This window comes from Strix aluco, chromosome 5, assembly GCF_031877795.1.
Source record: "Strix aluco isolate bStrAlu1 chromosome 5, bStrAlu1.hap1, whole genome shotgun sequence".
Lineage (NCBI taxonomy): Eukaryota > Metazoa > Chordata > Aves > Strigiformes > Strigidae > Strix > Strix aluco.
Window position 1 is genome coordinate 17,813,735 of NC_133935.1, and position 12,608 is coordinate 17,826,342.

Genomic DNA, 12,608 nt, shown 5'->3' on the forward strand with positions numbered 1-12,608 from the left:
TTCTTACAGGTGTAAACATTGCCCAGAACTCTGCTAAATAAAAACAAGCAACCTGAGGCAGCATCTTTCCAGGTTAAAGCTTCACCCACCACCATTCTTCTTTGGAGATTTTCTAGCCTACAGGTCTGTTCTCAGTGACACTGCTCTTTAATCTACAGTACCAGCAGACACAACAAAGGTCCACAGGTTCCCTTTTTAGTAAAAAAAAAAGAAAAGAAAAAAAAAATGTTCCCAGATCAAGGAGGAGCTAGCTGAAGAATTAGATCAACCTAACAGTGAGATAGTCTTGGGAAGAAAAAAGGTACTTTGAGGAGGTGATAGTGTTTCAGATTTAAGACTTTGACTGCAGAGAGCCTCAGAAACTATGGAGAAAAGATGTCTCTCTGTGGGCAGAGATTTTACTCAGCCAAAACAAGACAGAGGATAGTGATACAAACCTCACCAAGCTCAAGTACAAGTGATTAGTCTCATGAGGAGATAGCATCTTGCTGACCTTACTGCCAAGCTGCCAAAGACAAACACGGTACTTACAAGTCTTCTGGCAAGGAAGAAGAGCTGTGGGCAGACTTGGCTAACCAGGAGAAGGAGGCGGTGGGAGGAGGTGGTCCCTGAAGAAAACCTGGAGTCCTGATCACAGACTTTGAACAATCAGCCAAGAACTAAGTGGAAATCTACCACCAAGATCTGGAGGGAGGAGCTGGAGGCAAAAATTTTTGCAAGGGTAAGAGGGAATGGAGTTGGCTAACAAAGTCACCACATTACACAGATAACTTCAGATAGCTTAATTGGATTGAATCAGCTAATTGGACTGCAACAAATCAACCAAATTTGACACTCAACATCCTCTAAAAAAACAAGCCAAAGGCAGATAGAGGAAAAGGGCAGGCAGGGAGAAAGCAGCACGAAGGGAGGAGGCAGTAGAATACATTTTCCTTCCTCAGGGCAGAGGCACCCCATTCTGAAAATGAAAAGAAGATAAGGAAAGGTGAAAGGCTTTCCAGAAGAAGCCACGTAGTTAAGGGGAAGGCAGAAGCAGGATGGGCAAGCTTCAGGTACAATTTGAGCAGATGTTAATCACAGGGATCCCCAAAATCAAGCTGGGTCCCATAATGAATGTTCATGGTCAGGAATTAACTCTACAGGGTGATGAAAGAAACTCAAATAAGCTCAAACCAGGACACACATCTGACCTTAGTGACTTCCCTCAAGTCTGACTGCCTGTTCATATTGCAAATTACAGCATGCAGAGGAGTCAAGGGACCCAGATGCTGCCTCCAGGGCAGAATTCTGTGGCAGAGCCCGAGCCACAGAGCTAGTGTGCAGCACATGCCCTGTGCTACACAGGCAGTGAGTGATCTGATAGACATCTCAGGGCCAGCAGGAAAGTTCCTCTGTCTTCACTGACCCTGTGACACAGAGACCACCAAGGAAGCTAGCACCAGTGCCATGTGGGTGTGGGAAAGAAGGGATGCAGGAGGGTACTGGCCCTGCAGGGCCATAGGAGATATTTTGCAACTTATCTACATCACCAGGAAAGATATATGAAGCCTCTCAGCAAGGAGAGGACAGTTTTTGAAGCAGGAGGGTTTGGGACTTCCATGGCATATACTTCTCAGCTCTTTGGTTAGAGCCACAGCTGACCTTCCTCCTTCCCTCTGGGGCGACTGGGCTTATCTGGGAGGGGTTAAGGCTGAATATGTGCTGTGGGAGCAGAGATACTCCAGCTGGGACTGAGCTCACCTGAGCAGCAGTGTCCTGAAGCATAGGGGATGTGTGGAGTGCCCAGCCTCCGTGCAAGAAGGCAGGTGAGCATGTGTAGGGTGGCTCCTTGAGTGATGGCATCCCTGAGTGATTTCCTGCTCTTTTATGAGTCCCAGGAGCTCCTTGGGAAGCTGAACAAGAGCAGCCTGCAGGAATAGCAGGGCCATGAGGAGGTGCTCTGGGATGGCATTGTCCTTCAGGCATAAGCACTTTTTGAAAAGCAGCTAAATAAAGTGATTGCTATTTATAAAGTAACGAGCTGGCCAGTCAGAGACTCTTCAAAAACTGGCCTTTCTAAAACCAGCTAGCAGTGTGGTTTTTGAGATGCTATTTTCATCATGCTGTCAAAACAAATCTCTATCCATAGCTGAACTGACTGACTCTTCTTGTCAGGACAACTACCCTTAGCAGTGGCTGAACCAGTCCTAACTCAAGGTTTCAAAAACAAGAGCAATATTTACTGGTTGATTTGCCTTATCTGTAGGAGGGAAGTGGGAAAACTGGATAGCTATGAAAGTGACCTCTTGAGCTGATCCTTCTTTGTCCTGCAAATGCTGGGGCTGAGTATTTGCACTCAGAGTTGCTGGGGAATCACGAACATCTAATTCACACCATGTAATTAAAAAATGAAAAGTTGGAGCAAGGGCTAAATGCCTCCTGCTTAGGTCAATTGCTAACTGCTTGATGGTGAGCAAGACAGGTCAAGGTTTTAGGCACTTTTCTCTGTGATATCTAGTACTAGCCATGGTCCCAAACAGAGCCAAGTCTTCAGGTCTGACTGACCTGGTGTCTCTTCTACTTCTAGATGCTTCAGCTATTTCAGAACAGAGAGGCCCAACACATTTAGCCACACAAAGAAGGCAGGAGGAGTGGCTCAACTGCAAACCACAGATGCAACGATGTTGGTCTGTCAAGCAGAGATGCATGTGTGCTGTGAAGGTGCAGGTCTTCCCCAGCTCTGTGTGTAAGTGTTCAAATGCTTCTCACTTGAACAGTTGGGCCAAGTTTACCCTCTTATAAAACATATCCTGCTGTAGATTAGAATAAGTAGCCATTCACAGGAGGCCTGCAAAACAGGAGGGGTTTTGTATATGTCATTCTTTAAGGCAGTAGCAGCCCTTTAAAACCTCTTTTATAAGCTGTGCCAAATCAGCTCCCAGCATGCTCCTTACTCTGAGTCAGCATGTAGCCGGTGAGTGGGCCACTGGAAGCAGCATTTTGGGGGTGTGCTGAGAGGTCTGAGGGACAGATACCAGTTGCTATGCTCAAGAGTCCACTTCAAGTCTGTGGCACCTTTCTATCTAGCCCTAGATAGATGGGGATGTCAGGTGTGAACCTTGTGCAGGCACAGCATGCCAGGGACTCAGCTTCTTGGGGACTGACTCTGAAATACGGTCAGTGCCATAGTTCACTTTCCTTCAAGCCTGCTGCATGGGTCCCCATGTCCTTAAAAGCAGACTATTTAGCTCTGGTAGATACCACATTGCTTCGTAATCTCTGTGCCATGACAGCCCCCTCCCATGCCCATGGTCCCAGGCTCTCTCTGCCCTTCCCTTAAGTCTGTGATGCTCCTGTGCTGGCTTATACGCCCTTCCCACCTCCTGTGGGGCAGCAGGGCTCAGCTATGCCTCCACAACTTTTTGCCTTCCAAATATTTTGGTGTGTCTTCATGCTGGCCAGCTTCTGCTCTTCAACAGTACACGTTCCTGCTAGGTTTATATAATCCACCATTATCACTGCTTCCTGCTCCGTGTGTTTTTAATGCTTTAAATGCAGAGAAAGACACAGACTCCCCTCCAACAGGTACATGCAGTCATGTTTCAGGCAAGCCCCACTCTAACTGATCCAGGTCCCTTTACAAGGCAGCTGTTACAATAGCAGTTATTCATTTTCTGTTCTCAAAGTCTGTCATGGTAAGTAGACAGGAGCAAAAAATGTCATCTGCCTGTGTGAAATTCATATAGGGTCCTTTCCAAAACACTGAGAGTAGCCAGCTACAGCATCTTAAGAACATTCCTCATAGAAATTTAGACTGAGTTGCTGGAGTGCAATCTGTTATTGTCAATGTGGAAGCCCTACTATGAGGTTAGTCTGACATAGTGGGGTAACAGCTGCTTTAGACTTGAAAACATCCGTAAACCTGTTGATGAAGTATGATATGTTCTCTTCACTGCTAATTCTCTGTTGGCGTTGAGGGCTTCTAAAACTCACTTATATTCTATGTATGGTCCTAAGAAAGCAGGCATTTCCCTCTCCATAAAGGAAAGGGGAATACCCAACTTATCTGAGATCAGTCAATAACCTGTTGCTGGAAAACTCTAGTTTCTCTCTCAGGTGGGAGTGATAATGCTCAGAATAACACCAGTCACAGGAAATTAGAAACAGTATTGAGATCTAACCAATCGCGTAGTATATGTACCATAAAATGATTTTACAACAAAACGTCTTCCAAAGTATTTGTCAAGTGAGTGACGGTATGCATTCCACACAGTTGTCAGAAGAGCTACAGGATCACACATGGTGTCTGAAGCAGAGCGAAGAGTCTCCTGTCCTGGGAAAGTAAACTGCATCATTGTGTCCAGCAAAACACCCCTGGTCTCTTATCAGGAAGCTGAGGCTGGCACAGAGGCCATCCCTTGTTCTCATGTTGTGGGGTGTCTCTGACCAGCATGACCACGTCTAGGGTGGCTAAAGTCAACAGGGATTAGCTTCTGAAGATAGAAGAAAGCAGTACCTGTACATATGCAGATCAGTGCTAGCACAGAGCAAGCAAAGTGCACTCTGGTTATTCTCTGTTAAGGAATTGGAGACTGCTCTGGATGAAAACCACCTGGTCTAGATTGTATTGGGTGTAGCTTAGTAAGAAGGCCATAAAACACTTGCCAGCTTTTATGTCTTGTCTTGTTCACCAACACAGGATGCTCAAGGTGTGATGGAAAGTGAGAGTGATAGAAAGAGCAAAAGTCACTGATAACTACTACCTGATATGCTTCTGGACTGTGCAGCTTGTAGCTCCATGAGCAGCTTACTCTTTATGGGCTCATGTTGGTTGTAGTGCAAATTCTGAGCTCTAGACAACGCTGGATTCAAACCAAAAAGTAACATCTTGGACCAAAGTTTTTCACTAGACACAAAGACAGAATCTTCTTCCACACTAAAACTGTGATTCTTGATTTGACAAAGGAGTACAATAATATCTTTGGCCCTGGTCTGATTGCAAGATGGAAAATATATTGACTCAGTAGTACTTTGTATCAGAGCCACAAGCACTGTTACTTTGGGACAAGTAACTTGAACTGAAGTCATATGATGAGATAAACTCCTAGGTGATTCAAAGAAAATAAATTTTAAAACATCTGTTCTTGTGTTTAACTTTTCCAAATCCTTTATGAATTATTTGTTTCCAAAAGTGTGCCAACCATAGGAGCATACAGGCTCACATTTACCTGCCTGCACAAATCCTGCAAGCCTGTTCAAAACAGAGAGAAGTTGCCTCTTAAATAAGTATGTGGGCTTAATGTTTGTTAATGCTACAGAGGCTGATGCTAGCTGTCTGCTACCATCTTGGAGACTTCAGTGCTTTGGGTGATTAAATGCTTCCTATTCAAAATAAATGATATGAAGTTGAATCAACCTATCAGGACAACAGCAGAAGCCTAACCCAAAAAGCCCACAGCTGAAGGGCTGCCAATCTTCTCTCACCTCCCAGCTGGTAGTAGGTGTCAGAGCAGCACCTCCCTCACTGATGATGTGACTACCATTAAGAATCTACATGAGCTGTCTGTACTGCAGGGTTTTGACACTGGCCTTTCAGCAGAGTACAGATCTGGTCTATGTTACTGATTGCCCTTGTGACAGACCATGTCACATTGTGGTGGGAAGAATGAAAACAAATGGGTAGTAGGACCAGGAAGTTCCTTCCATTAGAAGCTCCTCTTCTTCCTGCACTCTTGGGTCAGCTGAATTGTGAAATGATGCTAACTCTAGTACAGACTTAGTTATTTCAAATGTAGAGTAGCATGTGTGGCTCTGAATTTGAGGGGGTAGAATAACCTTCCTGGCTAAGACTGCAAATGTGTTTGTTCTGGGCTGAGCTCATGGCTGCTCTGTAAGGTTGAATTACCCCCCCAGACTCCCAATGAGCCAAAGCATTCCAGATTCCTGCTTAGTCACCTATTGTCTTGGCGGACTTTTAAGTCTGGTTTTCTCTTTGCATTTCAAAGGTTTCACTTACGTGCTGTTCTGCTGCTCAGCCATTAGGAAAGAAATATAAAGGTACATTCTCACTCCAGCTCTCTCTTCCTTCTCAAAGGGGCCACCACCACCTCTGTTGACATGCTGTTGTGGTCTCTGCTGCACTGTTGCAGCTCTCAGCAGTACTGCTGAACAATGAGCAGCACCGGGGGTGCCATGACAGACCCTTCTTCCCCACAGCCAGGCCTCTGGCTTCTCCTCCAGCCACACCTGCCTTCACTGAGGTCTTTGACTCACGCTTCAGCACAGCAGCAGAGAGTGAGCACCAGCGTTTTGCCTGCTCTCCAGGCACCGCTTTGTTGCCCCTTGCCTTTTTCACCTTAAAAACGTTGTGGGAGAGCGTTGATTGTCCACCTGTGAGCCTTGGCTCCCCACAAACCCCAGCCTCCTCTGTGCCATCCCACTAGCTCTGACAGCCATGTTGGTCTCCAGGCCGCACCGTGAGGCTCGAAGCACAGCTCACCTATCACACTATAATGTGAGATGGCAGGACCTTTTATCAGATGGAAAAGGTTTTGTTTCAGCTTGACAGGGCAGTTTGCTAGCAGCCTTAGTGGGTGGTTTCTTCAGGCTGGAACAGGGCCTGGAGACCCCCTGCTCCACTCCCCAGGGGCTCACAGGTTATCAAGACTGTGGCCCCTTTGCTACCTTGAAGATGTTATGGCTCTGCTTTCCCCCAGGTGTTCACATAGTCCCTGTCATGGCCTCACAGGTGTCTGCTGGCTGAGGTGAGCCAGTGGAGTATGCAGGGCGGCATTCGAGGAAGAGGAGGCAAATTCTTTGTGTTCCATTTGTTGTTTTGCTCACAGGCCCAAGCTGCTGCCCCCTGAGCCTGTGCAATCCTCTCTATCCATGGCTTCCTCAGCTCTCCTTCTCTTACTATTTATTTTTATCCTGTGCCAACCTCCAGCTTTTTTTTTTTTCCAATTTTTAAAAAATTTTATTTTATACCTTTAATACCTGCTTGGCCATCCCACTTCTTTTGCAGCCCTTCCTCATAATATTGTTGGTGAGCCACGCTTAAAAGCAGAACCACCTCTCTAAATGTCTCTATGATTTCCATTTAAGGAATGAGGTGTCTAGGATTGCCACGTTCCAGCCCATGCGGTTCAGCTCAGCAAAGCTAAAGCACGCACTTGGCTTTACATGCTCATGTAATTCCACAGAGTTCTTCATTTAGTCATCTTTAAAGTCACTTTTAAAGGTTTTACTGATGCAGATTAGAGGGCTCAGAAGTTGGATCTAATCCTTTCAAGCCAGTCTGGCATTGCCGCAGCTGGAGAAGAATTAAATCAGGCCTGTTCTGTAGCATCTTTATCAGGTGCAGGGAGCAATCAAGAAGTTTCACTTGCTTGTTTTTACCCCAAGGGTTCATTTTGTGCTTGTACAAAACATGCTTGGGTTTTGATATAAATGTGAATACAAAAGAGCTCTGTGTCCTTATACTGGACTCAACTGTTCTTGGCTTCACATTCACATTTTGTCCTTTTATTTTACGTTATGGCAAATCTGCTCTTGAACACGCATTGTGCATTTAGCCAGAGGTGCAAGAACAAACACTCTCCTGTCTCATCCAAGCTTTCTTCTCCTGCTTTAATGTGTTTTGTCTTTCCCTTTCCTTGCTACTTGTGCTAAGAACACAATGCCCTTGGAAAAATCTTGTTTCGCTGCATATACCACACCCTTTGTATCTGTGCTAACTCTAGAGACAGGTAAAGCACAATGCAAAGGTGTTCAGACAGCTTTGGCCCTTGCCAGCTGTTTGTCTTTGTGCATTTCATGCATTTTTAATTGTACACACTTCTGTTTGTCCCAATCTTAATGCTTTCATGAAGCAAGCATGGCATTCACTTGATTTGCAGCCATCAACTTCTTCACAAGCAAAATCCTGTTTCCTAACAGCCTTTCTGTAACTTGGGTGCTGGTTATACCACAGAACAATGTTTTAATAACTGTGATTTACATTTTTCAGGGTAGCTAGAGGGGTTTTGGTTTTAATTAGTGGAGTAAGAGAACCATGAGTGATTATACAGACACAAACAGAGCTGCTACCATCATCTCCCAGCTCCTTACACGTGGTCCTGTGCCAACATAGCTAAAACAAGGGAAAAAATAGTACAGGTCCTTGCAGGCAAATATTTTTTGAAAGAGGAGGAGGAGAAAATTGATGAAAATGTTACAGTGTGTATTGTGCCTGGAGTCCTCAATAGTTTTTCCTTACCTGATTAATTGCCTCAGCCAGTGGCAGGAAGTCTCTTCTAGGTTTGTGTGGAGCGAAGGGAGTGTCAGCCATCCTGCCATCCTCCCCCAAGCAGTACTTTGGCAGGGGGGAATCAGGAGGTTCTTGTATGGAAACACTGCCTGCTGAGAACCATTTCAATGAACTATGGGCTCCTTCCTCCCCCATCTTGCTGCTGCTTCCCTCTCCTTCCCTTCCTAACCCTTATTCTTAGCAGAAAAGTACAAGTCACTCAGAATCCCCCTGCTTATGGAAGGAGCAAGGTCCAAGGGGTAGAGGGACATGCCAGGAAGTTCTTTGAGGAGGGACTTCACTCAGTAGCTCAGTTTAGGACATCGCCAGGAACATGGCTAGCTTGGATGGCAACAGAACCAGACAAGGCATTGGGCTTGCAGTGCTTGGGAAAACTTGCTAGTAGCCCTGCATCATTTTTTGGATGAAAACTTCCCAACACTTTGGATGTTTGCAGGAGCTGGTCCCACTGCAAACAGATTTAACTTCCAATGTCAAAGGAAAGTTTCATTCATCTGCAGGCCAAGTGCGAGTAAAAGACTGATTCATGCAGGCTCTATCTGGCAAAGTGCTTCAGGTAACTACAGCCTGGAGGGGCTGTGGAGGGAAAAAAAGGGGCATGCTTATACTGTTGCCTTGTACTGCTGGGTCCTGCTCTACCGAGGAGAATGGGGTTTCAGATTTCCCCACAAACATAATCTGTGATACTAGGCTCAGCTGAATCTATCCAGGACATCCTGCACTTAGTGATAAGACAAACCATGCTGTTCACAACTCTACCCAGAGTCAACATGGGCAATCTTCACAGTCAATCTCCTGCTTGTCAGACACTGTGTATTGCCACTACTCTCTTCCAGGCTATCTCTAACCAAAGAGATGAACACAAGGCTTTTGAATATCTTCCCTAGCACAAGCCTGTCCCTTCACAGAGATAAGCATTTGTACTTAAAATGCTGAGGTCACCTAGAAACAAACTCTTATGTGTAAAAGTGAGACTGGCTTAATAAACATCGTGTGTTGAAAAGCAACAATAGTCACTTTATTATTTTCCCAGAAGAGAGTTGTTTCTCTTTTGTGCACAAATAGGTTAGCAGACTACAGTGCTCATGAATGCCTGTCTAAACTCATCACTTTTAGGAACTTCCACTGACTTCAGCAAGCCATGGTGGATCAACTTGTATTTGCACTTCCTAGGACACACATTTGAATTGAAGATCAGCTAGTTCATTCCTCACTTCTCAGCATTGTGCCAGTTAAACACAAATGACTAAGCCCAGAACAACTATTCTATTTCTCACTGATCACAGCTACCCACACTACCCCTGTCTAGCACAAAAACCTGCTGACATCTGAAATTCTCTTCTAACAAAGTCCATGCAGAGGATGAATTAAATAGCTTCTCTGGTCTGCAAGTTTTTCCTAGTTCTCCTGTGTTCCTGTTACCATGAATGGAAACCTTTTCCACAGCTTTAAGAATGTGAAAGCTGGGTAGAGCCATAGGGTGATGTTTCCACTTACATTCCCTAAATGCAGTTTTTCTGAAAGTCACTTTTCGGGGAGCGGGCAAATGTCCTGTGCACCACACCCACTTTCAGCCAGCTTCATACTATTTATACAGTCCAGAACCACAGACCATCTGCAAGAGGTTTAGATCTCAGGCAAGCCAACAGCCACACTAATTCCAAGCTGGTGGGTTCATATTACATGGTCTGATTTAGGGTACATCCTATTTATCTCATGGGGTAATGACAATTCTAAAGCTGCATGTGTGCAAGCAGGTAAGCTTAATTCAGGTGAGAGCATTGAGCAGAACAAACAAGCCAAGGAGACTTAACGGAAGAGGTCACAGCTATCTCTAGTCACAGGAGTCTTTGGGCAGACTTCCCAGTTCATCTGAAATTTATTCCATGCCTTTTTAAAATAACCAACCAAACAACAACAGCAGCAAAGGTGATTCTCGGGTGTACTGACCATTTCTGACTACTCTTGGAAATCTCTTGCTAGTACTTCATATGTCTTCCACCATGTGTTTTCTGGTATGGGTGATGATCTATTTGGGCTTGCAATGAGCTGGGACAGGTTGTGGGGCAGAGGGGGCAAGATTACCTTGACGTTAATGGATGGCTGTACCTCCTAGCAGAGCTTTGGACTCGGGATGAAAAGCCAGGGAGACTTGCTCTTGCAAAGCATCCATTTTCTCTTCCTTCTTTTGGTAGGGAATCAGTTGCCATCCTCACACAACAGCCAAGCAAGTATTTATATGCATTTCTGTAGTGCTTAATCACATTGCAGATAGTAACCATAATCATTGTATTGTAGTTAAGTATGAAGAAAGTCTGTTCTTCTGTCGCAATGGTTACAAAACTCTCTAACCATACACAGCTAGACAGACTTGCATATGCCCACAACACCACAGATCAAACAGGTTTTGCCAATGCCTTTAAACTGGAATTAACCACAGATGAGACTGCAGGGTACTTCTGTCACAGCAGCATTGAAAAGTTGCTCTTAGTCACACACCAATGGACGCTGGATGAGCAGTTGCTAATCCCCAAGACTGAACAGCCTAGATTTTTGTCCTGGTTTTGGCTGGGATAGAGTTAATTTTTCTTCTTAGTAGCTAGAGTAGTGCTGTGTTTTGGATTCAGTATGGGATTTGGTATGAGAAGAATGTTGATAATACACTGATGTTTTCAGTTGTTGCTAAGAGATCAAGGACTTTTCAGCTCCCCCTGTCCTGCCTGTGTGCAGGTGTTCAAGAAGCTAGAAGGGAGCAGAGCCAGAGCACCAAATTGGCCAGTGGAATATTCCATATTGTGTAACATCATGCTCAGTATATAAAGGCAGGGTGGCTGGGAAGGAGGGGGTTCTCTCTTGCTTTCAGGATCGCTAGCTGGGAACAGGCTGGGTATCAGTCGGCAGGTGGTGGGCAATCACATTGTGCATTACCCATTTGTACTTTCTATTATTGTAGTTGTTTTATTCTATGTCAATTATTAAACTGTTTTTATCTCAACCTACGAGTCTCCCTTTATCCCTCCAATTTCGTCCCATCCCCCTGGCCAGGGAGGGTGAGTGAGTGGCTGCGTGGTGTTTGGCTACTAACCGGCTTTAAACCATGACAACTGGCAAGGCAGAGAGAGGCCGAAACCAAGTCCCATCACTCTGTACCTCAGCTCCCTAGCTGCAAAATGGGATACACAGTAAGCAAATTGCTTAAAGGTCTCGGTGGAAGTCAGGGAGACCTAGAAATGGAAGCCACATTTTGTGGTCTCTATTCTGTGCCTCTGTAAGACAAATAAGCAATTATTAATATATTGTAAAAAATACAACTACCTCCATTCATCACCCTTAGATTTCACTTGTAAACTCTTTAGTTTTTGATGTGTAAAGAACATGCTAATTGGATGCCTTTGAAGACATGAACTGGGTATAGAAGGAGAGTGCTGGGGGGATATTCATAAAGATTCGTGCTAGCTTAGCCTCCACAAGCTGCCTCTGCTGGACTTCTCTAGGCATAATTAAAAGCAGCCAAGTGAGGCTTCTCCTTGCAAGGTCAACTGAAGGAGCCCATCTCTTCCCTCTGGCTGCAGAAGCTGGATAAGGAAAATGGTTTTCGTAGGCTAACACCAGCCTTTGTCAAAACCTGTCACTGAAAGCAGGAGAAGGCAAGGATTGCAGAGCACCATACCCAACATCTGGCTGCTCTTGAAGGAGGAGTTTAATTTTATTTTAGTTTAGGCTTGTATCAGCTGGCTGTGGGAATGGAAGAGAATCTGGCACTGGAAGTGCTATGCAAAGATTGGGATGTCTCTTGCATTCTCCATGCCTGCCTCTTGCTGGGAGAATAGATGTCCTCTGATAAGCATTTGAGCTCCTTGCGAATTACATCTGCTGCACAGTCCTCCAAGTGCACTTTGCAAATAAAACTCAATTGTTCATTTGCCACGTATACTTGTTTAGCACTTCACCCTACAGCAGGGCTTGAACACTCGAGGCTGGGTGAACAGATCACTCCACAATTCACCCATTTTAACTTGCTGCTCTGACCAGGTCTAAAAGTAAATAGATCATTCAGTGAAAGGGTCATATAAAACTAAGGGGTCTGTATTGGGCCAAGGATAGTTATTTTCCACAAAGAGAAAGAATTATAAGTGTTGGCTATCTTCTACATTTACCCCTTGTGCAACACAAATAGATTGGATAACCACTGCAAGCAGGAGGAACAATATCTTACAGATTACTTTATTACTTGTATTAGAGTAACTGGTATGAATACTTAAGACTCTCTAAACCACGATTATCTTACATTTATGGATCCCACTGAATTAATTATTGAATA

General features: G+C 44.8%; 1 protein-coding gene across 1 annotated transcript in view; it reads right to left on the reverse strand.

Moving 5' to 3' along the window:
• The window catches only part of SINHCAF (SIN3-HDAC complex associated factor), a 33,546-nt gene extending 23,082 nt beyond the window's left edge, over window positions 1–10,464 (reverse strand). Inside the window, exon 1 of the mRNA XM_074826229.1 lies at window positions 10,373–10,464. The gene's annotated coding sequence lies outside the window, so the exon portion shown is untranslated. The remainder of the gene's footprint in view (window positions 1–10,372) is intronic.
• Between the last annotated feature and the right edge of the window lie 2,144 nt (window positions 10,465–12,608).